Source organism: Pelobates fuscus, chromosome 10 (genome assembly GCF_036172605.1).
Source record: "Pelobates fuscus isolate aPelFus1 chromosome 10, aPelFus1.pri, whole genome shotgun sequence".
NCBI classification, from domain to species: domain Eukaryota; kingdom Metazoa; phylum Chordata; class Amphibia; order Anura; family Pelobatidae; genus Pelobates; species Pelobates fuscus.
Genome location: NC_086326.1, coordinates 3,011,452 through 3,036,105, shown reverse-complemented (window position 1 = coordinate 3,036,105; position 24,654 = coordinate 3,011,452). Strand labels below are relative to the sequence as shown.

The window sequence follows — 24,654 nt, the reverse complement described above, 5'->3', positions numbered from 1 at the left end:
ATGGTCTGTCAGTATATACATTGGATCCCATTCTATATCTATGGTCTGTCAGTATATACATTGGATCCCATTCTATATCTATGGTCTGTCAGTAGATACATTGGATCCCATTCTATATCTATGGTCTATCAGTATATACATTGGATCCCATTATATATCTATGGTCTGTCAGTAGATACATTGGATCCCATTATATATCTATGGTCTGTCAGTAGATACATTGGATCCCATTCTATATATATGGTCTATCAGTATATACATTGGATCCCATTCTATATCTATGGTCTGTCAGTATATACATTGTATCCCATTATATATCTATGGTCTGTCAGTAGATACATTGGATCCCATTATATATCTATGGTCTGTCAGTATATACATTGGATCCCATTCTATATCTATGGTCTGTCAGTATATACATTGGATCCCATTCTATATCTATGGTCTGTCAGTATATACATTGTATCCCATTCTATATCTATGGTCTATCCATACAGTATATACATTGTATCCCATTCTATATCTATGGTCTATCCATACAGTATATACATTGTATCCCATTCTATATCTATGGTCTATCCATACAGTATATACATTGGATCCCATTATATATCTATGGTCTGTCAGTATATACATTGGATCCCATTCTATATCTATGGTCTGTCAGTATATACATTGTATCCCATTCTATATCTATGGTCTATCCATACAGTATATACATTGTATCCCATTCTATATCTATGGTCTATCCATACAGTATATACATTGTATCCCATTCTATATCTATGGTCTATCCATACAGTATATACATTGGATCCCATTATATATCTATGGTCTGTCAGTATATACATTGTATCCCATTCTATATCTATGGTCTGTCAGTATATACATTGTATCCCATTCTATATCTATGGTCTATCCATACAGTATATACATTGTATCCCATTCTATATCTATGGTCTATCCATACAGTATATACATTGTATCCCATTCTATATCTATGGTCTATCCATACAGTATATACATTGTATCCCATTCTATATCTATGGTCTATCCATACAGTATATACATTGGATCCCATTCTATATCTATGGTCTATCCATACAGTATATACATTGTATCCCATTCTATATCTATGGTCTATCCATACAGTATATACATTGTATCCCATTCTATATCTATGGTCTATCCATACAGTATATACATTGGATCCCATTCTATATCTATGGTCTATCCATACAGTATATACATTGGATCCCATTCTATATCTATGGTCTATCCATACAGTATATACATTGTATCCCATTCTATATCTATGGTCTGTCAGTATATACATTGTATCCCATTCTATATCTATGGTCTGTCAGTATATACATTGTATCCCATTCTATATCTATGGTCTATCCATACAGTATATACATTGTATCCCATTCTATATCTATGGTCTATCCATACAGTATATACATTGGATCCCATTCTATATCTATGGTCTATCCATACAGTATATACATTGGATCCCATTCTATATCTATGGTCTGTCAGTATATACATTGGATCCCATTCTATATCTATGGTCTGTCAGTATATACATTGTATCCCATTCTATATCTATGGTCTATCCATACAGTATATACATTGTATCCCATTCTATATCTATGGTCTATCCATACAGTATATACATTGTATCCCATTCTATATCTATGGTCTATCCATACAGTATATACATTGTATCCCATTCTATATCTATGGTCTATCCATACAGTATATACATTGTATCCCATTCTATATCTATGGTCTATCCATACAGTATATACATTGGATCCCATTATATATCTATGGTCTGTCAGTATATACATTGGATCCCATTCTATATCTATGGTCTGTCAGTATATACATTGTATCCCATTCTATATCTATGGTCTATCCATACAGTATATACATTGTATCCCATTCTATATCTATGGTCTATCCATACAGTATATACATTGGATCCCATTATATATCTATGGTCTATCCATACAGTATATACATTGTATCCCATTCTATATCTATGGTCTATCCATACAGTATATACATTGTATCCCATTCTATATCTATGGTCTATCCATACAGTATATACATTGGATCCCATTCTATATCTATGGTCTGTCAGTATATACATTGGATCCCATTCTATATCTATGGTCTGTCAGTATATACATTGTATCCCATTCTATATCTATGGTCTATCCATACAGTATATACATTGGATCCCATTCTATATCTATGGTCTATCCATACAGTATATACATTGTATCCCATTCTATATCTATGGTCTATCCATACAGTATATACATTGTATCCCATTCTATATCTATGGTCTATCCATACAGTATATACATTGTATCCCATTCTATATCTATGGTCTATCCATACAGTATATACATTGTATCCCATTCTATATCTATGGTCTATCCATACAGTATATACATTGTATCCCATTCTATATCTATGGTCTATCCATACAGTATATACATTGGATCCCATTATATATCTATGGTCTGTCAGTATATACATTGGATCCCATTCTATATCTATGGTCTGTCAGTATATACATTGTATCCCATTCTATATCTATGGTCTATCCATACAGTATATACATTGGATCCCATTCTATATCTATGGTCTATCCATACAGTATATACATTGTATCCCATTCTATATCTATGGTCTATCCATACAGTATATACATTGGATCCCATTCTATATCTATGGTCTATCCATACAGTATATACATTGTATCCCATTATATATCTATGGTCCATCCATACAGTATATACATTGTATCCCATTCTATCAGGGCCCATTATATATCTATGGTCTATCCATACAGTATATACATTGTATACCATTCTATCAGGGCCCATGATATATCTATGGTCTATCCATACAGTATATACATTGTATCCCATTCTATCCGGGCCCATGATATATCTATGGTCTATCCATACAGTATATACATTGGATCCCATTATATATCTATGGTCTGTCAGTATATACATTGGATCCCATTCTATATCTATGGTCTGTCAGTATATACATTGGATCCCATTCTATATCTATGGTCTGTCAGTATATACATTGGATCCCATTATATATCTATGGTCTGTCAGTATATACATTGGATCCCATTATATATCTATGGCCTATCCATACAGTATATACATTGTATCCCATTCTATATCTATGGTCTGTCAGTATATACATTGTATCCCATTCTATATCTATGGTCTGTCAGTATATACATTGTATCCCATTCTATATCTATGGTCTGTCAGTATATACATTGTATCCCATTCTATATCTATGGTCTGTCAGTATATACATTGTATCCCATTCTATCAGGGCCCATTATATATCTATAGTCTATCCATACAGTATATACACATTGGATCCCATTCTATCAGGGGCCATGATATATCTATAGTCTATCCATACAGTATATACATTGGATCCCATTCTATATCTATGGTCTGTCAGTATATACATTGTATCCCATTCTATCAGGGCCCATTATATATCTATAGTCTATCCATACAGTATATACACATTGGATCCCATTCTATCAGGGCCCATTATATATCTATAGTCTATCCATACAGTATATACATTGTATCCCATTCTATCAGGGGCCATGATATATCTATAGTCTATCCATACAGTATATACATTGGATCCCATTCTATATCTATGGTCTGTCAGTATATACATTGTATCCCATTCTATATCTATGGTCTGTCAGTATATACATTGTATCCCATTCTATCAGGGCCCATTATATATCTATAGTCTATCCATACAGTATATACACATTGGATCCCATTCTATCAGGGCCCATTATATATCTATAGTCTATCCATACAGTATATACATTGTATCCCATTCTATCAGGGGCCATGATATATCTATAGTCTATCCATACAGTATATACATTGGATCCCATTCTATATCTATGGTCTGTCAGTATATACATTGTATCCCATTCTATCAGGGCCCATTATATATCTATGGTCTATCCATACAGTATATACACATTGGATCCCATTCTATCAGGGCCCATTATATATCTATGGTCTATCAGTATATACATTGTATCCCATTCTATATCTATGGTCTATCCATACAGGATATACATTGGATCCCATTCTATATCTATGGTCTATCCATACAGTATATACATTGTATCCCATTATATATCTATGGTCTATCCATACAGTATATACATTGTATCCCACTATATATCTATGGTCTATCCATACAGTATATACATTGTATCCCATTCTATATCTATGGTCTATCCATACAGTATATACATTGTATCCCATTCTATATCTATGGTCTATCCATACAGTATATACATTGTATCCCATTCTATATCTATGGTCTATCCATACAGTATATACATTGTATCCCATTCTATATCTATGGTCTATCCATACAGTATATACATTGTATCCCATTCTATATCTATGGTCTATCCATACAGTATATACATTGTATCCCATTCTATATCTATGGTCTATCCATACAGTATATACATTGTATCCCATTCTATATCTATGGTCTATCCATACAGTATATACATTGTATCCCATTATATATCTATGGTCTATCCATACAGTATATACATTGTATCCTATTATATATCTATGGTCTATCCATACAGTATATACATTGGATCCCATTCTATATCTATGGTCTATCCATACAGTATATACATTGTATCCCATTCTATATCTATGGTCTATCCATACAGTATATACATTGTATCCCATTATATATCTATGGTCTATCCATACAGTATATACATTGTATCCCATTCTATCAGAGCCCATTATATATCTATGGTCTATCCATACAGTATATACATTGTATCCCATTCTATCAGAGCCCATTATATATCTATGGTCTATCAGTATATACATTGTATCCCATTCTATATCTATGGTCTGTCAGTAGATACATTGTATCCCATTCTATATCTATGGTCTGTCAGTAGATACATTGTATCCCATTCTATATCTATGGTCTGTCAGTAGATACATTGTATCCCATTCTATATCTATGGTCTGTCAGTAGATACATTGTATCCCATTCTATATCTATGGTCTGTCAGTAGATACATTGTATCCCATTCTATATCTATGGTCTGTCAGTAGATACATTGTATCCCATTCTATATCTATGGTCTGTCAGTATATACATTGGATCCCATTCTATATCTATGGTCTGTCAGTAGATACATTGGATCCCATTCTATATCTATGGTCTGTCAGTATATACATTGTATCCCATTCTATATCTATGGTCTGTCAGTAGATACATTGGATCCCATTCTATATCTATGGTCTGTCAGTATATACATTGGATCCCATTCTATATCTATGGTCTGTCAGTATATACATTGGATCCCATTCTATATCTATGGTCTGTCAGTATATACATTGGATCCCATTCTATATCTATGGTCTGTCAGTATATACATTGGATCCCATTCTATATCTATGGTCTGTCAGTATATACATTGGATCCCATTCTATATCTATGGTCTGTCAGTATATACATTGGATCCCATTATATATCTATGGTCTGTCAGTAGATACATTGGATCCCATTCTATATCTATGGTCTGTCAGTAGATACATTGGATCCCATTCTATATCTATGGTCTATCAGTATATACATTGGATCCCATTCTATATCTATGGTCTGTCAGTATATACATTGGATCCCATTCTATATCTATGGTCTGTCAGTATATACATTGGATCCCATTCTATATCTATGGTCTGTCAGTATATACATTGGATCCCATTCTATATCTATGGTCTGTCAGTAGATACATTGGATCCCATTCTATATCTATGGTCTATCAGTATATACATTGGATCCCATTATATATCTATGGTCTGTCAGTAGATACATTGGATCCCATTATATATCTATGGTCTGTCAGTAGATACATTGGATCCCATTCTATATATATGGTCTATCAGTATATACATTGGATCCCATTCTATATCTATGGTCTGTCAGTATATACATTGTATCCCATTATATATCTATGGTCTGTCAGTAGATACATTGGATCCCATTATATATCTATGGTCTGTCAGTATATACATTGGATCCCATTATATATCTATGGTCTGTCAGTATATACATTGGATCCCATTCTATATCTATGGTCTGTCAGTATATACATTGTATCCCATTCTATATCTATGGTCTATCCATACAGTATATACATTGTATCCCATTCTATATCTATGGTCTATCCATACAGTATATACATTGTATCCCATTCTATATCTATGGTCTATCCATACAGTATATACATTGGATCCCATTATATATCTATGGTCTGTCAGTATATACATTGGATCCCATTCTATATCTATGGTCTGTCAGTATATACATTGTATCCCATTCTATATCTATGGTCTATCCATACAGTATATACATTGTATCCCATTCTATATCTATGGTCTATCCATACAGTATATACATTGTATCCCATTCTATATCTATGGTCTATCCATACAGTATATACATTGGATCCCATTATATATCTATGGTCTGTCAGTATATACATTGTATCCCATTCTATATCTATGGTCTGTCAGTATATACATTGTATCCCATTCTATATCTATGGTCTATCCATACAGTATATACATTGTATCCCATTCTATATCTATGGTCTATCCATACAGTATATACATTGTATCCCATTCTATATCTATGGTCTATCCATACAGTATATACATTGTATCCCATTCTATATCTATGGTCTATCCATACAGTATATACATTGGATCCCATTCTATATCTATGGTCTATCCATACAGTATATACATTGGATCCCATTCTATATCTATGGTCTATCCATACAGTATATACATTGTATCCCATTCTATATCTATGGTCTATCCATACAGTATATACATTGGATCCCATTCTATATCTATGGTCTATCCATACAGTATATACATTGGATCCCATTCTATATCTATGGTCTATCCATACAGTATATACATTGTATCCCATTCTATATCTATGGTCTGTCAGTATATACATTGTATCCCATTCTATATCTATGGTCTGTCAGTATATACATTGTATCCCATTCTATATCTATGGTCTATCCATACAGTATATACATTGTATCCCATTCTATATCTATGGTCTATCCATACAGTATATACATTGTATCCCATTCTATATCTATGGTCTATCCATACAGTATATACATTGGATCCCATTCTATATCTATGGTCTGTCAGTATATACATTGGATCCCATTCTATATCTATGGTCTGTCAGTATATACATTGTATCCCATTCTATATCTATGGTCTATCCATACAGTATATACATTGTATCCCATTCTATATCTATGGTCTATCCATACAGTATATACATTGTATCCCATTCTATATCTATGGTCTATCCATACAGTATATACATTGTATCCCATTCTATATCTATGGTCTATCCATACAGTATATACATTGTATCCCATTCTATATCTATGGTCTATCCATACAGTATATACATTGGATCCCATTATATATCTATGGTCTGTCAGTATATACATTGGATCCCATTCTATATCTATGGTCTGTCAGTATATACATTGTATCCCATTCTATATCTATGGTCTATCCATACAGTATATACATTGTATCCCATTCTATATCTATGGTCTATCCATACAGTATATACATTGGATCCCATTATATATCTATGGTCTATCCATACAGTATATACATTGTATCCCATTCTATATCTATGGTCTATCCATACAGTATATACATTGTATCCCATTCTATATCTATGGTCTATCCATACAGTATATACATTGGATCCCATTCTATATCTATGGTCTGTCAGTATATACATTGGATCCCATTCTATATCTATGGTCTGTCAGTATATACATTGTATCCCATTCTATATCTATGGTCTATCCATACAGTATATACATTGGATCCCATTCTATATCTATGGTCTATCCATACAGTATATACATTGTATCCCATTCTATATCTATGGTCTATCCATACAGTATATACATTGTATCCCATTCTATATCTATGGTCTATCCATACAGTATATACATTGTATCCCATTCTATATCTATGGTCTATCCATACAGTATATACATTGTATCCCATTCTATATCTATGGTCTATCCATACAGTATATACATTGTATCCCATTCTATATCTATGGTCTATCCATACAGTATATACATTGGATCCCATTATATATCTATGGTCTGTCAGTATATACATTGGATCCCATTCTATATCTATGGTCTGTCAGTATATACATTGTATCCCATTCTATATCTATGGTCTATCCATACAGTATATACATTGGATCCCATTCTATATCTATGGTCTATCCATACAGTATATACATTGTATCCCATTCTATATCTATGGTCTATCCATACAGTATATACATTGGATCCCATTCTATATCTATGGTCTATCCATACAGTATATACATTGTATCCCATTCTATATCTATGGTCCATCCATACAGTATATACATTGTATCCCATTCTATCAGGGCCCATTATATATCTATGGTCTATCCATACAGTATATACATTGTATACCATTCTATCAGGGCCCATGATATATCTATGGTCTATCCATACAGTATATACATTGTATCCCATTCTATCCGGGCCCATGATATATCTATGGTCTATCCATACAGTATATACATTGGATCCCATTCTATATCTATGGTCTGTCAGTATATACATTGGATCCCATTCTATATCTATGGTCTGTCAGTATATACATTGGATCCCATTCTATATCTATGGTCTGTCAGTATATACATTGGATCCCATTATATATCTATGGTCTGTCAGTATATACATTGGATCCCATTATATATCTATGGTCTGTCAGTATATACATTGGATCCCATTCTATATCTATGGTCTGTCAGTATATACATTGGATCCCATTCTATATCTATGGTCTGTCAGTATATACATTGGATCCCATTATATATCTATGGTCTGTCAGTAGATACATTGGATCCCATTTCATGGTGTTTACATACAGAGTAGCTGCTGTCAGGGACTCCCACAATGCACTTCGGTTCTCCAGTCTCAGCCCCCGGGTTCCCTGGGGCCCCTGCCGCTCCTGGCTCTGGCTCTGGCTCTGGCTCTGGCTCTGGCTCTGGCTCTGGCTCCTCCCCCGATAAATCGCTCTCCCGGACTCCGGGCGGTAATAACCCGCTCCACATGTTCCTCTACCTACCGCGAACACAGCACAGCCGCCATGCTGGATTATAGGTAAACAAAGGGGCGTGTCTGCCGGGCCGTCCAATCAGCTGCCTTCATAATCCGGAAGCGAGGCGTGAAACGCACACCGAGGTTCCTGGTTGGACAATGCGTTTCAGCAGCTTCCTGGGAAAGGTTTCCATGGAAACCAGTGCACATTATAGGCTGGAATCTGGGCTCTAAATGTTCTGTTTATTGTGACAAAGGAACATGTAACAGGACTAAATAAAGAATAATAATAATAATAATAAATAATAATAATATAATTAATAATAATAATAAAACATAATAATATTATTATAATAGTAATAAATAATAAAAAATAATAATATAACAAATAATAATAATAATTAATAATAATATTATAATAATAAATAATAATATAATAACTAATAATAATAATAAATAATAATAATAATATAACAAATAATAATAATAATTAATAATAATATAATAAATAATAATAATAATGTGTAGTTATTGTATACAATGTGTTTTTATATATCTATCTTTTCTGGCCCCAAAAATCAACATATTCCATCCCAGCACTTATTGGACACTAATTATTTATATTACACATTAGTAACTAGTTCCCTCCTCCCCCCACCACTCCCCATTCATGAAGAGGCCCATACCCCTCTGTCCCTCTATTCTATCCTAACGCCCCTCTTTTCTCAGCGCTCCATATTGTTGTATAACAGAGCTCCACATCAATAATACTCCCAGTAATGTGTCTGAGTGTATAACAGAGCCCCACAGCAATAATACTCCTAATAATGTGTCTGAGTGTATAACAGAGCTCCACAGTAATAATACTCCCAGTAATGTGTCTGAGTGTATAACAGAGCTCCACAGTAATAATACTCCCAGTAATGTGTCTGAGTGTATAACAGAGCTCCACAGTAATAATACTCCCAGTAATGTGTCTGAGTGTACAACAGAGCTCCACATCAATAATACTCCCAGTAATGTGTCTGAGTGTATAACAGAGCTCCACAGCAATAATACTCCCAGTAATGTGTCTGAGTGTACAACAGAGCTCCACAGCAATAATACTCCCAGTAATGTGTCTGAGTGTATAACAGAGCTCCACAGTAATAATACTCCCAGTAATGTGTCTGAATGTATAATAGAGCTCCACATCAATAATACTCCCAGTAATGTGTCTGAGTGTATAACAGAGCCCCACAGCAATAATACTCCCAGTAATGTGTCTGAGTGTATAACAGAGCCCCACAGCAATAATACTCCCAGTAATGTGTCTGAGTGTATAACAGAGCTCCACAGCAATAATACTCCCAGTAATGTGTCTGAGTGTATAACAGAGCCCCACAGCAATAATACCCCCAGTAATGTGTCTGAGTGTGTAACAGAGCCCCACAGCAATAATACTCCCAGTAATGTGTCCGAGTGTATAACAGAGCCCCACAGTAATAATACTCCCAGTAATGTGTCTGAGTGTATAACAGAGCCCCACAGTAATAATACTCCCAGTAATGTGTCTGAGTGTATAACAGAGCTCCACAGTAATAATACTCCCAGTAATGTGTCTGAGTGTATAACAGAGCTCCACAGCAATAATACTCCCAGTAATGTGTCTGAGTGTATAACAGAGCTCCACATCAATAATACTCCCAGTGATGTGTCTGAGTGTATAGCAGAGCTCCACAGCAATAATACTCCCAGTAATGTGTCTGAGTGTATAACAGAGCTCCACAGCGATAATACTCCCAGTAATGTGTCTGAGTGTATAACAGAGCTCCACAACAATAATACTCCCAGTAATGTGTCTGAGTGTATAACACAGCTCCACAGCAATAATACTCCCAGTAATATGTCTGAGTGTATAACAGAGCTCCACAGCAATAATACTCCCAGTAATGTGTCTGAGTATATAACAGAGCGCCACAGCAATAATACTCCCAGTAATGTGTCTGAGTGTATAACAGAGCTCCACAGCAATAATACTCCCAGTAATGTGTCTGAGTGTATAACAGAGCCCCACAGCAATAATACTCCCAGTAATGTGTCTGAGTGTATAACAGAGCTCCACAGCAATAATACTCCCAGTAATGTGTCTGAGTGTATAACAGAGCTCCACAGCAATAATACTCCCAGTAATGTGTCTGAGTGTATAACAGAGCCCCACAGCAATAATACTCCCAGTAATGTGTCTGAGTGTATAACAGAGCTCCACAGCAATAATACTCCCAGTAATGTGTCTGAGTGTATAACAGAGCTCCACAGCAATAATACTCCCAGTAATGTGTCTGAGTGTATAACAGAGCTCCACAGCGATAATACTCCCAGTAATGTGTCTGAGTGTATAACAGAGCTCCACAACAATAATACTCCCAGTAATGTGTCTGAGTGTATAACAGAGCTCCACAGCAATAATACTCCCAGTAATATGTCTGAGTGTATAACAGAGCTCCACAGCAATAATACTCCCAGTAATGTGTCTGAGTATATAACAGAGCGCCTCAGCAATAATACTCCCAGTAATGTGTCTGAGTGTATAACAGAGCTCCACAGCAATAATACTCCCAGTAATGTGTCTGAGTGTATAACAGAGCCCCACAGCAATAATACTCCCAGTAATGTGTCTGAGTGTATAACAGAGCTCCACAGCAATAATACTCCCAGTAATGTGTCTGAGTTTATAACAGAGCTCCACAGCAATAATACTCCCAGTAATGTGTCTGAGTGTATAACAGAGCTCCACAGCAATAATACTCCCAGTAATGTGTCTGAGTGAATAACAAAACATCACAGTAATAATAAAGGGATTCTATAGTGTAAGGAATATAAATCTGTATTCCTTACGTTATAGAGCCTTCTGGCCTTCATCCTTCCTCATGGCCAACTCAACTCAGGTGGCTGAAAGGTAAAAACAAAAAACAATAGTCACTGTGACAAACTCAACCTCTCCAAATTAATTTGCCACGAGCTCCTTGAGGAGCCTGCTTGCCAGCCTCCTGCCCACAGACTATGGGCCCTGCAGGGAAACCTGTAAAAGACTAACAAACTTGACCGACTGTTAGCACTGGTTTCCCTGGAACTGTTTTGGGCATGGGGCCATGTGCACGGTCGGTCAAAACTGTAACTTCCAGGAAATTCCTGAACCCCTGAACCGATCTGGGTGATTTTTGGATATGTTGTTCACCCAGATCATGTGGTTTTATTTGTTTTTAAGGTACTTTTTGGGGTTTCATAAAATTGTATGTTTTTCTGTGCTTGGAGATAATTGGGTTAGATTAGTACAGTTCCTGATTCCATTATCTCCCAAGCACAGAGAAGGGATGCTATTGTTTGTGTATGGGAGTGTCTCACTGTATGACTCTGTTTTTATTGGTTTATTAACTTTGTGTCCCTGTGCCCAACGAGGTCCACCTGGGTGTCACCATTGTTGGGGAAACTTGCATAAAAGGCCAGTGTGCCTCCATTAAAATTCTGTTCCTGTTTACACTCCAAACTGTGTGTCGTCCTGTTATTGGAGGGAAAGAAGATTTACTCCTGTGTCTGCTGTTCCAGCTTGCAGGGGATTCAACAGGAACAGTCCTTGTGTTATGCTACCTATGGATTTGGAGTGGAACTCAACTGCAGAAATTGTTAATAGGACAAACCTTAGAGGATGATCAGAATAAGAATTAGAAATTAAATAGAACAATTCCTAATAAAGGAATTTGATTTGAAGGTGGATTGCTGAGAAGAGTTCCTGTAGCTTTAAGGAATACAATATGAAGATAGTTTGCTGAGAAGAGTTCCTGTAGCTTTAAGGAATATAATATGAAGATAGTTTGCTGAGAAGAGTTCCTGTAGCTTTAAGGAATACAATATGAAGATAGTTTGCTGAGAAGAGTTCCTGTGGCTTTAAGGAATACAATATGAAGATAGTTTGCTGAGAAGAGTTCCTGTAGCTTTAAGGAATACAATATGAAGATAGTTTGTTGAGAAGAGTTCATGTGGCTTTAAGGAATACAATATGAAGATAGTTTGCTGAGAAGAGTTCATGTGGCTTTAAGGAATACAATATGAAGATAGTTTGTTGAGAAGAGTTCCTGTGGCTTTAAGGAATACAATATGAAGATAGTTTGCTGAGAAGTGTTCATGTGGCTTTAAGGAATACAATATGAAGATAGTTTGCTGAGAAGAGTTCCTGTAGCTTTAAGGAATATAATATGAAGATAGTTTGTTGAGAAGAGTTCATGTGGCTTTAAGGAATACAATATGAAGATAGTTTGTTGAGAAGAGTTCATGTGGCTTTAAGGAATATAATATGAAGATAGTTTGCTGAGAAGAGTTCATGTGGCTTTAAGGAATACAATATGAAGATAGTTTGCTGAGAAGAGTTCATGTGGCTTTAAGGAATACAATAAGAAGATAGTTTGCTGAGAAGAGTTCCTGTAGCTTTAAGGAATATAATATGAAGATAGTTTGTTGAGAAGAGTCCATGTGGCTTTAAGGAATATAATATGAAGATAGTTTGCTGAGAAGAGTTCCTGTGGCTTTAAGGAATACAATATGAAGATAGTTTGTTGAGAAGAGTACCTGTAGCTTTAAGGAATACAATATGAAGATAGTTTGTTGAGAAGAGTTCCTGTAGCTTTAAGGAATATAATATGAAGATAGTTTGCTGAGAAGAGTTCCTGTGGCTTTAAGGAATATAATATGAAGATAGTTTGTTGAGAAGAGTACCTGTAGCTTTAAGGAATACAATATGAAGATAGTTTGTTGAGAAGAGTTCCTGTAGCTTTAAGGAATACAATATGAAGATAGTTTGTTGAGAAGAGTACCTGTAGCTTTAAGGAATACAATATGAAGATAGTTTGTTGAGAAGAGTTCCTGTAGCTTTAAGGAATATAATATGAGGATAGTTTGTTGAGAAGAGTTCCTGTGGCTTTAAGGAATACAATTTGAAGGTAGAAGCTGGAACAATTAAGCAGAGTGGTTGCTGCAGATGGTTTAGGTAAGCAAAGACCAGTTTATAGATGGAATATCAAAGATTAGATATTTCATTAGTTGAACTCAGGAGGCGAGGAAATAGATTTGCAATAGTATTGAAATGTCAGACGAATGATATAATCCAATTCATATAACTTGCTGTTTCCTTGGAAGGTTTCCGACTAGAGGAAGTAGGAACAATATCACATGTAGTCCGAGGTCAAGAGAAGGCGAATGGAGATCAGCGGTTTAACAGTCCAGGTTCGATACACGTGTAGAGAAGTTTAGCAAGAGAATTGTTTGTAGCCGGTCAGAAGATCTAGGAAGCTTCAAAATAACCAAGCCCTTTGAAACTGTTGCGGTTCCCCTATGTAGCGTGAGGAAGCCGCGTCAGAGAATAGGGGTGTGTTGTTCCGTCAACCCGGAAGTGTCGGAATAGCGAGAAGCCGACAGTTAAGTTCTGACACCTTGTAAGGACTAGAGCTCCCAGGACTGAGTGTCGTCCAGTGCCTGGGGGTTGTGGGGATATTTATGGGGTGATAAATATTAAAAATAATATTTTCATAAAAATTATCAAAAATTAATTTAATAATTTTATTATATCAAAATTGATATCTCGGCACTGTACCCCGAAATTAATAATATAATAAAGCTGAGAATTTCCCACTAATTAATTCTCTTAGATCCTAGAAGCCGTTCAGAGGATTTTATTTCACACAGTGATCACAATTTTATTATAAAAATATAATTTATTGTGACAATAATAATAACATAATAATAATATGTAACATGCGTGATAATAATCAGTGAATATTTAGTATAACATAGGTATACAACAGAATGTCAATGTTTAAACAAATTCAGCGTCTACAGCATCAACTGTCAAGAAGATTTATGAGGGTACTTCACCCAGAACACAGAATTCCACAGAATACAACAGTACAGCGAGAAGCCATAAAAACTTTGGCTGACAGTTAGAGCACACTGATTAACTCTTCCAATGGTGGCTGCAATCCTCCCAGGCATATAATATCCTATTCTATTGCAATTTTCAATTAAAACAGTGTTCATATCACACCATTCCTAGAACCATCCAATAAGAAATAATCTACCAGATTTTACATTAGCCGAATTTTAATTTCCCTACATAAGATACACTATCTTATTTCAGAGCAAGTCAATATTTCTGGATAACAGGTGTCATGCTAACCTGTTGGTAAATGTAACCGTTAAAATATAATTAATTTAATTCCACCTGCAGGAATGGAATTTTTATAATCATATATTCTTTAGTTAACTAAGATTTCTAATTTGAAATCTGACAAGATTTATCCAGATATATTCCTGCTATGTAAAATTTAAATGAATTTAAATTAAATAAATAAAACCAGCATAATTACCAGTTATGTTGTAGAAGTTCTTATTAGATGAAGAGATAGTCCCAGGAAATTGAATGCAAGTATGATTAATATATATAGGATTGTATTGCATGTAATAGAGAAAGTGGTGATGGTTTGGAAAGTTGAGTCAAAGAGAGTTTGAGAGCTGAGTGTTAGATGTTGAATCTTGAATGTCCGAATTGAGTGTCAGTCCCAGAGTGTGATCCTGAATCTCTGTTCTGGATTTCTGTCCTGGATTTCTTCCTCTCTTTCCTTTGTCCTTACTTTTTAAAGGGCCAAACTTTCTTCACGTCATTAGTTGATCGGGCCAATAGGGAACTGGAGGTGTGTCTACCCAACAGACTATCATCTAGTTTTTGGTCAGTAGATGGCACCCTTAAATCACCAACATTTCTTGTCCTGGAAAGAGTTAACTAAAAATGATGATGATTTTGACGTAATGTCGGCTTATCTAAATGGCCAGTATAACTCAAAAAAAGATTCACACCAGACAGAATGTCGGCAATAAACCTTTAAATCTACTTTCTGACATGGCTAAACCTTAACTTCACCCCTGGCTTACAATGGGACTTTTTAAGATTTAGAAAATAAAATTAATTACTACGTGTTATCTATCACTGGTGTCTGGCCTTCTGTGAAGCTGTGAGACATTATTTTTATTTTTCTATTCCACTAACATTTATTAAATAATATGATATTTCTTCATGAATATTTATCCATGAATGGTCTATATTATTAACATAATACTGATTATATGTAATTAATATAATAGTAAAATAAGTGTATAGTGTATAGAGGTATATATAATAATAATTATGTATACATTTGTCTCTCTGGGTTGTATTCCATCCCCATCCTCTCTGTGAGACTCATTGTCTTGGCATTCCTTAGCTCAGACTGAATGGCTGGAGTTACAGAAAGCAAGACATGATGTGTCTTTCTTAGCCTGAAGATACCAAAATGGAGTCAGCTTTGTTTTAAGTGTGACTGGTAGTAGACACTTTTAATTTCTATTTTAGCACAATATGTCTGCTGATATAAATATACTGACAGGGTGTCTAGAGCTAATTCCCCATTCGGCCCCAGGAAGGAGCGGTTCCAGGGCCCACAGTCAAGCCATGGCGACTGTGGGCAGAAGTGCTGCGGTTTGTCCCCTGATCCAGCTGGGAAGCGGTTCTGTTATGGCGCATGGAGAGACATTTAACCCCTTAAGGACACATGACATGTGTGACATGTCATGATTCCCTTTTATTCCAGAAGTTTGGTCCTTAAGGGGTTAAAGGGAAACTCTAGACACTAGGAATTTTATAAATTAGTCTTATTATGCTCCCTGGCTGTCAATCAGATAACTAATCTTGTTACTTCCTGGTTGTTTAGCTCAATGGAGATAAACTCAAGAGGCAGCTTTTGCGCAGAGCACCTGCCTTGCCAAGACTTCTCATTGAGCTGCATTGGGAAGTCTGTGATTGGACAGACACAGAAAGTCTGGGCGGGGTTAGAAGGGGAGGGCTTGCAAAGGCCGCAGACAAGATATTTGCTACATTTGAAAGCTGTTTTTAGATATAACCCCAATTTTTTTTTTTTTAAATGCATAGTTTAATGCATGAATGTTTTTATGGAGGTTTACCTACTAAATAGTGATTTATTTATTTGTACTTAGGCAGTGGAGAGTCCATTTAAATCCACCAGCAGTGAATGAGCAGTCTAGCCTACTACCTGATTAATAGCAAATAAAATAAATACCTAATACTTTATGGAGAACAAGAAGAGGCTGATTGGAAATTTTAAAGGGACAGCCACTTAGTAGCTTGAATGGGAGCAGTGTGATAAAATGTACAGGAGCCCTGCAGGATGCTATCATTACATTATTATGGATACCTCAGCCCTTTTAGTGGTTTGAGCTACATACACTCTGTTTGTTATCGTCTCGCATAGTAAAAGTAATATGCTGCATAGTTCTCCTGTCAACAATATTGCTGAGTAGACGAGGCAAACCCTTTAAACTGACATCCTGGAAATTGTCCAAACCTTGTGCATTATCAGTGAAATGTTCCTCTATTGCTCAGTTCCCCAGGAACCTGTCTCCACTAAAACACCAGTAATTAAACCGCATAGTAAACTATTGTTTGATGCCTTTGTTTGGGAAAATTAATCTGTAGCGTAGCAAATGTGAGTGAAGGAACTGCAGTAATTCGAGACTGAGAATCCATTTCAGGCATTAGAAAGAAAACGTGATCCAAACCTTTGTTTTGTTACCTGAGGTGTTTGAGTGTAAACAGCACTTAGCTCAGATGTTGTGAAACTGCCGGGTGACATTAGAAGAGGGATTAGTTTTGTCTGGAACACGCCGCTTGTTGCTTACAAAGAGATATCTGGTTAATACACGGCCACGCTTTGTTTCCAATACTCTGCATGAGTAAAAGTGACGTTCTCACACTGATTGGCAACAAACACTGTACGTAACCCCTCAATAATAGTCACCAAAACCATTCATCTCCTGAAGGCCAGAGAAGTAGCAGTGTCCATTTCACACAACAAACGTGGAGTGTTAAAATTCCTGAATGTGGAAACATTGTGAATTCTCCCAAAACAAACACACTCTAACAATTAGATTCAGCATGATACCAAGTGCCTTCAAAACATATTCTCCATTCCTACAATGGATGGGTCCAGCATCTTGAACCCAAAGCATAATTATTATTAATTAATAGTGACTGTGAAATTGAAATTTTGTTGTGATCCACAATTGAAATGCCCATCTTTTTACAGGCGACAACTTTTGCTCAGTTTTATTTGATGCTCAATAAAAACCTCAAAAGAGCTTGAACTGGTTAATTAAAATGTCTGACATAGAATCCATGATCTTGAATAATCACTCTAGATTTTAGCAGACCAGTCTTAGTAGACTTCTAGATATTGATAATGAATTCACATCTGGTTTCTAACCATAAGGATTAATTCTGGATTTTATGCTCGTCATCTGGTTGCTCTGAACTTTGAACTGTGTGTTTAACCTTCACTCTACTCTTGTTTGATATGACCTGCCAAATACCATCTTCTTTTCTACATTGTACGTTAATTGATTGTACACTAATGGATATTTATTTAGATCATTAGGTACTAGGGTAAGTGAGTCTCGAACAGCCTTACTAATGTAGCTAAGCCTAATAAAAAGCCTTTTATTATCCCCATCCATGATATTTACATATACATTCGGGTATATATGCCTGTACACGTAGCACATTATTATTCTATACTAACTTTAAGCTTTAATAAATGCCTTGAAAATGTTGATGTTAGCTGATTACTCTGCCATAAAGTGTCTATCTTGTTCGTGTTTGTTACCATGTAAAATTCTTAGTCACAATCTGTCTGCACATTCTTCATTCAACTTTCTCAAATTAAGTACAATGTCTTATATTAGCTATAATTTAAATGAAAGAGTGCTCTATGCTACGGCCCTTCTTTCTGGAGTTTGAGTCAAAATATACCTTAACTTCAAACATTTGAACCTTTACTCTTTTCCAAAACTCACTACTGGTAACATTACGGGAGACTTACCTCAGGCTGACCACTTCTTATAATGAAGTTACACAGAGGACGCATTCTGATTTTACAACCAGAAAGAGATACCCATAAAAAGAATACAGATAAAAAAAATCAATAGAACGCTAGACATGGCACAAAATGAAATAAAAACAGCGTATTTCAAGATTTCGATAAAGAATCACTTTTTGATTTTTTTTAAATTTAAACTCCAGCCGTTAAAAACTGCTTTCTCAAATAAAGGCTTTAACCTTTTTAGCTCTAAATGGATCTAGAACGTCAACTTTGTCTGACTCAAGGGAATGAGAGCTATTCTGTGGTGTTTCTAACCCTATAATCTCATTCATCTAAGCTCTTAAACTGTGACAGCAATGAATAGCAGGCCGAGCAGCAAATCATATGTCATTACTGGCACTCTGTGCTATGAGATTCACTGACATCAAGCAAACACAATGAATCATTTCTTATCAACGCACTGCCGTAACTCAAACCCATAATATTTTCTTAACTTTCATCTGTGTAATTCATTTGCTTGATTTCTTTTGACGTTGCTGCTCGTATTATACGAATCCTGAAATACAAGATTTACAGGCTAAAGCAATAAACTCTTAGATGAGGTCAGCGAGTACTTTAAATGTATTAAGAACCTCTGCCTTTTCATTCTCAAATAATACAATTAATGCAAACTCTTTACTGCGGCAGTGTGGCTGCTGTGTCTCTTTATTGCGAGAAATGTGTTTTTGCCGTCATTGTAAGGGAGATGCGGGATAATTACTGATGTCAGAGCAATAACTAGGTATTCGCTTACCTGCGTTTATTGAACCCAATGACATGTATTGCTTGTGTAACGGAACGCAGTAGGATAGTCCACGAGTCAGAGTTAGAAAGCACGGCAATATCCCCAATCCTCCCAATAACCGGACGAAACACAGTTTGGGAGTCAACTAACTCGCTTTATTCACAGACTTCCATATTTATGCAGTTCCCCTTGCAAGGGGTTTCCTTACAGATGTTACAGGGGATTTCTCCCATCAGGCAGCATGATTATCCCAACAGGCATTGCTGCACGAGAGGGATCCTCCCACTAAAATGGACGATTAAGTGGATTATCCCCTCGTGCAGCAAAACTGGCAATTCACATAGAAATCCATATTTCACACAATATTACTCGCTTTCATACGAATGACCATTCGGTAGGTAGCTGGGGTCTGCGGGCACATTTAGTGAGAATACCGCTCAGATCCCAGCTAAACTAACCGAACGCCGCACAAAATACACTTAACCATCGAGTTCGGTTTAAAACTACCGAACATCGATGGGGAACAGAATGTGGCGAACGCGGAACTCCCGAACGCTCTGGAAGTCCAGCGGTGTTCGGATCATTGAGTAGCCGTTTTCAGTTCCAGGCTCTCGACGACCGAACACCGCTGCAGAGACAAAGGATCCAAGATGGCCGACCGCCGCATGGTCGGTAGCCGAACGACGGCCACCTAGGAGAGCCTTCAATTACCGATTGCAACATTGTTGCAATCGGTTGATTAGTGCCACACGACTGTGAGTGTGTGGTCTACCTGGGGAGCCCGCATTCGTTTGGCGAACGGCCCGGATAGCCGTGTTTCGTCAAACGGAAGGTTTGCATGCTGGTAGCGTACGGCTGCCAGCATGCGAACGGTCATAATATAGTACAGACACAAACAAGGTACACAGTAACACATTCAGCCTACGGACAACCTTCGTTACATATAGTTCAGAAGTGGCTAGGTTTGCCACAATGCTCCCCCAGAACCAAGCCGGCATACACAGTCTGATCCCAACGGATCGGCTTGGGGATGTCCGGGAGAGTACTCACAGATCACTTTTCGAGTTCAGTTTGTCTGGATAACCCGTCAGCGTTACCGTTTTGTTTCCCTGGGCGGTAATGGATGGTGAAGTCGAAGGGCTGCAGCGCCAAACTCCAGCGCAGCAGCCTGGCATTGTCCCCAGCCACACGGTTCAGCCACACCAACGGGTTGTGATCTGTGAGTAAGGAAAAAGGTTGTCCATACAAATACAGCTGTAGCTTTTTAAGGGCCCACACCACGGCCAGGCATTCTTTCTCAATGGCGGCGTAGCTCACTTCACGGGGCAACAACTTTCGGCTCAAGTAAGCTACGGGATGCTCTCCGCCATCTGCTCCCACTTGGCTCAGCACTGCCCCCAATCCAAACATTGAAGCGTCTGTGTGGACAAGAAATCTTTTAGTTGGATCAGGAGCAGTTAATACAGGAGCATTAGTCAGAGCAGTCTTGAGTTGTTGGAATGCCTGCTCACACTCTGGGGCCCAGACAACCTGTCGGGGAAGATTCTTTCTGGTCAGGTCTGTCAGGGGTTTGGCCAGGGCGCTGTAGTCGGGTACAAATTTCCTATAATACCCTGCAGTCCCTAAGAAAGCTAGCACCTGAGTTTTGGTCCTTGGGGTAGGCCACTTTGCCACTGCCTCAATTTTGGCTGGCTCGGGTCTCTGCTGCCCACACCCTAATCGGTGCCCCAGATACTGCACTTCGGCCATCCCTATGTGGCACTTACTGGGCTTTAAGGTTAACCCTGCCTCCCCAATACGGTCTAAAATAGCCCCTATATGGCGTAGGTGGTCTTCCCAGGTCTGGCTAAATATGGCTATGTCATCTAAGTAGGCACAGGCATACTCCTGAAAGCCGTCCAGTAGCCGATCTACCATCCACTGAAAGGTGGCCGGAGCGTTCTTCATTCCGAAAGGCATGACCTTGAACTGGTACAGGCCAAACGGAGTGACAAACGCTGACTTGGGGATGGCGTCATCGGCTAGAGGAATTTGCCAGTATCCCTTACACAAATCAATGGTAGTGAGATACTGGCCCCGTGCCATCTTATCTAGCAGCTCGTCTATCCGGGGCATCGGGTAGGCATCAGACACCGTTTTGCCGTTTAGCCTCCGGTAGTCGACGCAGAACCGGGTTGTGCCGTCCTTTTTAGGTACCAGGACTACCGGCGATGCCCAGGGGCTATCTGAGGGTTCGATAACCCCTAGCTGTAACATCTCGTCTAATTCTGCCTTCATATGGGTCCGGACTGACTCCGGGACCCGATATGGAGCCTGTCGCATAGGTAGCTGTCCCGGGGTTTCAACTCGGTGGGTGGCCAGCGGAGTGTACCCAGGTAAATTGGAGAAGGTAGCCCCTTTAGCTACAATCAGCGCTTGTACCTGTGCACGCTCTTGAGGGCTTAGCCGCTCCCCCAGCTGAACCCCCCGTGAGGGCTCTATCGGCTCTTCCGGTTCTAGCAAGTCAGGTAGGGGCAGATTCTCCTGATCTTCTGAGGCGGAGGCACAGATCGCCGTCACATCCTCTATCCTCTCATGGTAGGGTTTGATCATGTTCACGTGGAGCATGCGTCTCTTCCCTACCCCTGAGCAGGGGCCAATCACATAGGTAGTGTCACATCGCTGCTCTACTACCTGGTATGGGCCTTGCCAGATGGCCTGCAGCTTGTCTGTGCGGACGGGTTTTAGAATCAAAACCTTCTGTCCCACCTGAAAGCTGCGGTCTCTGGCTCCTCTATCGTACCAGCGCCGCTGGCGTTGCTGGGCCGCCTGGAGGTTGGTGCGCACAGTCTGAGTCAGCGCCTCCAGACGGTCCCGGAACTCCAGTACGTATGATACGATAGGGGTCCCGTCTGTATTACTCTCTCCCTCCCAATGTTCCCTAATCAAGTCCAAGGGTCCCGCACCCTCCTCCCAAACAGTAGCTCAAACGGGGAGAATCCTGTCGACTCCTGGGGGACCTCTCTATATGCAAAGAGTAGGTGAGGTAGGAACCTCTCCCAGTCTTTGTGGGTTTCCCCGAACGTACGAAGCATCTGCTTCAGCGTACCGTTGAACCTCTCGCATAGTCCATTGGACTGGGGGTGGTATGCGGAATTGACTATTGGCTTAATGCCACATACTTTCCACATATGTTGGGTGACCTCGGCAGTGAATTGGGTGCCCCGGTCAGATATTATTTCTTGGGGGAACCCTACTCTGGAGAATACTTTCATTAAGGCCTCAGCTACGGTTTCAGCATGAATGTTAGTGAGGGCTACAGCCTCTGGGTACCTGGTGGCGTAGTCCACTACAGTTAGGATATACTTTTTACCAGAGGGGCTGGGCTTTGGCAGGGGCCCCACTATGTCTACGGCTACCCTGCTGAAGGGCTCTGCAATAATGGGTAGGGGACATAGCTTGGCTTTGTGGCGGTCCCCTCGTTTACCTACTCGCTGGCAGACGTCACAGGAGGTGCAATACTGTCGCACGTCCTTAGAAATTCCGGGCCAGAAGAAAGCATGCGTTAGGCGATATCTGGTGCGGGTCATCCCTAGGTGTCCGGACAAGGGAATATCATGAGCGATCCTAAGTAGCTCCTGCCTATATTTCTGGGGTACCACTAACTGTTTGGTTGTCAGGGTGACGGACCCTCCCACTTCCCTTGCCGCGACGCGGTATAATAAACCTTTCTCCCACGTGTACCGCTCCCCCTCTAGCCCTGCCTGGTCAGTGTGTACCCGGTCCCTATATACTTGTAGGGTGGGGTCTGTCTTTACTTCTGTCGCAAAGGTAGTCGGGGTATCCCAGGACATGTGAGTCTTGTGGGGTTCATGGTCTCTTACCTGAGCCTCAGAGTGTATCGGTGTAGCCGTGGTACGAGCCTGCTGCCGGGTAGTCACTGGATGGGCTTCCTGGTATGGAGCCTGGGGTATAAAAGCAGAAGTCATCTGGCCCAAGTCATTCCCCAGTACAACATCTGCGGGTAAATTTTGCATAAGCCCCACTTCCACAGTTCCCTCTCCCACACCCCAATCCAAATGTACCTTGGCAGTGGGTAGCCGGTATACTGCTCCCCCTGCCACCCGTACTGCCACTGATCCGCCAGTGTGAGTTGAACCTGGGACTAAATGCGGTGCAACCAAAGTTAGAGTGGCTCCCGAATCTCGGAGCCCTTGTACCTCCTTCCCTTCCAGGGTCACTAGCTGACGATGATGCTGTCGGTTGTCGGTGGCTCGGACCGACATCACCTCGTGGAGTACTCCTAGAGGTTCCTCGGTCTGGGCGCTCAGCATTTCCTGGGTGGCTGGTGCTACTTGACAGTGATGCGCAGCAGCCCTTGGTGTCAAATTTGTCGCACTTGGTTCCACGCTTGTCTGCTCCGATTTTGCGTGCACTCTCGGGAAATATGTCCCCACTGTTTGCAGGTGTGACATTGGATGTTAGCCCGGCCATTGTATCGAGAGGGGGGTGGTGGAGTATTTGGTGCGGGCCTGGACAGGGTTACTGTGGGGCCGGTAGGAGAAAAGTTACCGGGTGGCCCGGTAATTCGAGGGAAAGTCTTACTTTGGAGTCCGTGATGCCTCCTGGCA

The 24,654-nt window shown here is 38.9% G+C and overlaps 1 protein-coding gene across 2 annotated transcripts in view; it reads right to left on the bottom strand.

The window, feature by feature from the left end:
- FAM204A (family with sequence similarity 204 member A) overlaps positions 1-24,654 on the bottom strand; it is a 168,606-nt gene that overhangs the window by 96,567 nt on the left and 47,385 nt on the right. The window contains exon 2 of one of the 2 annotated variants that reach the window (XM_063434120.1): positions 9,133-9,189. The gene's annotated coding sequence lies outside the window, so the exon portion shown is untranslated. Of the gene's footprint in view, positions 1-9,132; positions 9,223-24,654 lie in introns of those variants that run through there. The other variant, XM_063434119.1, reaches the window with a different exon arrangement.